Source organism: Ursus americanus, chromosome 19, assembly GCF_024610735.1.
Source record: "Ursus americanus isolate L20-20 chromosome 19, mUrsAme1.1.p, whole genome shotgun sequence".
Lineage (NCBI taxonomy): Eukaryota > Metazoa > Chordata > Mammalia > Carnivora > Ursidae > Ursus > Ursus americanus.
Window position 1 is genome coordinate 23278505 of NC_142145.1, and position 3972 is coordinate 23282476.

The following is a 3972-nucleotide window of genomic DNA, read 5'->3' on the forward strand; positions in this document are numbered from 1 at the left end:
ATAAGGATTAGAATTGTAAGGTTTCATATGCAACTGAGGCACAGCCCACAATCATTCTAGCAAGAAAATGCTTATAATCAGAAATAGCTCACATTTGTCATGTTGACCCATTGAAAGAAGAAAATTTTAATTACTTGAACTTTTTGAGTTGCTGCATTGACTCTAGACTTAAGTATTTGTCTGAAATTGCACTACAGTTGTTTAAAAGAAAAGGCAGCGAGTGGGCTTATAATAATTAAGTTAAGCCTGCATTAGAAATGAAAATCTGGGGCACCTGGGTGGCTCAGTCAGTTAAGCGTCTGCCTTCAGCTCAGGCATGATCCCAGGGTCCTGGGATCAAGCCCCACGTCGGGCTCCTGGCCCAGTGAGGAATCGGCTTCTCCCTCTGCCTCTTTCCCCTGCTCATGCTCACTCTCTCTCCCTCTGTCTCAAATGAATAAATAAAAAATCTTAAAAAAAGAAAAGAAATGAAAATCTGTCCCCATTAGTCCCCTGTAGAGGGTGTGTCCTGCTCAAGCTTATTTGAAAACAGGATTCATTAAAAGCGCACATTTTTCAGATACCAAGCTTATACACATATATCATTTCTCCACGCATTAAGTCAGATGCCAAAAAATTGCTTTGTGTGCAAACATAACAATATTTACATCTAGCATAATTCAAGAAACTCATGTCTTTTTTTAAAAATTTTTTTAATTTTATTTATTTGACAGAGAGAGACACAGCGAGAGAGAGAACACAAGCAGGGGGAGTGGGAGAGGAAGAAGCAAGCTTCCCGCTGAGCGGGGAGCCCGATGTGGGGCTTGATCCCAGGACCCTGGGATCATGACCTGAGCGGAAGGCAGATGCTTAATGACTGAGCCACCCAGGTTCCCCAAGAAACTCGTGTCTTTAAACACACGAAAAGATGCTCATCCCTAGTTATCAGGGAGATGCAAATCAAAACCACAATGAGGTATCACCTGACACCTGTCAGAATGGCTAGAATAAAAAAGACAAGAAGTTAAGTGTTGGTGAGGATGTGGAGAAAAGGAACCCTCATGCACTGTGGGTGGGAGTGTAAATTGGTACAGCCACTGTGGAAAACAGTATGGAGGTTCCTCAAATTAAGCATAGGAATACCTGTGACCCAGTAATCCCACTACTGGGTATTTACCCAAAGAAAATAAAAACACTAATTTGAAAAGATACGTGTACCCCAATGTTTATTGCAGCATTATTTACGACAGCCAAGATATGGAAGCAACGTAAATGTCCATTAATGGATGAATAAAGATGTGAGATACCAGTCAAGGTTCATGTTTTGGGTTTGTTTTTTTTTAAAGATTTTATTTATTTATTTGACAGAGCTAGAGACAGCCAGCGAGAGAGGGAACACAGCAGGGGAGTGGGAGAGGAAGAAGCAGGCTCATAGCGGAGGAGCCTGATGTGGGGCTCGATCCCGGAACGCCGGGATCACGCCCTGAGCTGAAGGCAGACGCTTAACGACTGCGCCACCTAGGCGCCCCATGTTTTGCGTTTTTTAAGATTTTATTTATTGGGACACCTGGGTGGCTCAGTCGGTTAAGCATCTGCCTTCGGCTCAAGTCATGATCCTGGCGTCCTGGGTTGGAGCCCCACATCGGGCTCCCTGCTCAGCGGGGAGTCTGCTTCTCCCTCTCCCTCTGCCCCTCCCCCAACTCCTGTTCTCTCTTGGTCTCTCTAGTAAATAAATAAATAATCTTTAAAAATTATATTAGAGAGAGAAAGCGAGTGCACTAGTGGGGGGAGGGGCAGAGGGAGAGAATTCTCAAGCCGACTTCCTGTTGAGCAGGGAGCCCAGCGTGGGACTCGGATCCCATGACCCTGAGATCATGACCTGAGCCGATATCAGGAGTCTGACGCTCAACCAACTCAGCCAGCCAGGTGCCTCCAGGTTCGTGGTTTATATTTGGTGAGGCTCTTAAGCCTTTTTAAAGCTAGAACAGGATGAACAGGATCCCACCCCCCCCCTTCTTTTTTCTGTTATTGACTTGTTTTTAAGAGACCAGATTATTTATATCTGGATGTTTGATCATTCCATCCTGATGACATTTAGCTTGTTTCTCTATCCCGTTTCCTATAAACTAGATGATAGAGCTTGTCTTTATTAGATTCACGTTTAATGTTTTTGACAATCACACTTCACAGGCAGTCCTACTTCCCACTGTGCCGCACCAGGAGGAACAGCACGTCAGGACGTTCCGCGGTTGTTGAGGCTAGTGTTGAGTAGTTTCCATTATCTCTTGTTGCACAATACGTTGTGCAGAAACAGTGTCGTTGAACCACTATAATCATTTCTTTTTCATGATTTCTGTGGGTCCTGATGCCGGGGACCTCAGCAAGAACCCTTGAATGTTGAGGGCTGGACTCATTTGTTCCCATGGCTGCTGGTGCTGGCAGGGATGTGGCCTCTCCTTGTAGCCTGGGCGTTCTCCCAACATGGTGACAAGGTTCCAAAGACAAGCGTCCCAAGAAAGAAACAGATGGAATTCATATTGTCTTTAATAGCTAGCTTGGAAATCATGCAGTGGCATTTCCTCTCCGTTCCACTGGCTGAAGCTACAAAGATATGCCCAGATTCAAAGGGAGCAAACAAGGATCCTGCCCCTTGATGGAAGAGTGTTGATAACACATTGGAGGAGTATGTGAGATGGAATATGGAATCATCCCCTCCGTCCATCTTCGTATAATACAATCTGCTACAAGTCGTGACAGCTAGATTCTCTTCCTGTCAAATTACATTTCCCTCTTTGTCTTAGCATGTAAGACAAACACAAGATCCACATGTAGACATACAAACTGGATGAGGGCAAAGGAGCCAAGGGGCAGCTCTACAGTTAGGAAATGTATAGGGGGACAGAATATCCTAAGGGGAGGTAAAAAGGACAGTGGCTGTGATGTACCATGAACACTTTTAACTAGACTATGTTACTTAGAAAAAAATGTTTTATCTATGAATAACCAACTTAAAAAGACAAAAAAACCCAGAACCTTGAAAGAACAGATGAAAGACTTAACACATAAAAATTAGTATCTCAGTCTAGAAGCCTGAGCGGGGTTCTGGGCGTCTGCCGCCTAGCCCTCTCCTTCCAGGGCCCGTAGGCTGGTAGAACGAGGTGTGAAGCCAGGCCTCAGGCTCAGTGGCACCCAGCTGGTGACAGCCAGCCAGAATCCATCCCTGCCAGGCCACAGGACCTGCCACAGACAGCTGTGGAAGAAGGGGCAGTTCTCCCAATGTTCTGGAGAGAGCCATGCTGTGGGGACCGTGGACTGCAGACGAAGGGGGCTTAAGGCTGCCAGCTACCGGAGAGCAGCTGGAGAGCAAAGGGCGAGAGGTGCGTCTGAGGTCAGAGCCCCAGGACCACAAGAAGCATCTAAACTTAGATCTTTATAGGTTTTTTTTTTTTTAAGATTTATTTATTATTTATTTGACAGAGAGAGAGAGAGACAATGAGAGAGGGAACACAAGCAGGGAGAGCTGCAGAGGGAGAGGGAGAAGCAGGCTTCCCGCAGAGCAGGGAGCCCGACTCAGGGCTCGATCCCAGGACCCTGGGACCACAACCTAAGCTGAAGGCAGACGCTTAACAGGGAGCCACGCAGGCGTTCCTAAAGGTGTTATTTTCAAAAATAAGTAAGTGGAACAAGCCTGTCATTTTGCTTGAAAATGAAATTCAAGTAACAGAGATTAGTTCTTGTTTGAAAATTAATGTCTTTACTATTCTTTATGCATACAAGTCTACCGGTACATGCCCAATTAATGTAACAAACTGATCATGTGCTAAAGATTAAAAGAGACCAACTGCTCACCTCAGTATCCATTCTACAAGAGTTAGACACATTTATCGACACTGTTGTTCACTGTGAGTTTCAAGAAGAAATATTTCAAGCAGACAAAATAGTCTTTTATAGAAAAAAACAATTTTTAGCGAAAAATCAAGCAAGACTTTAAAA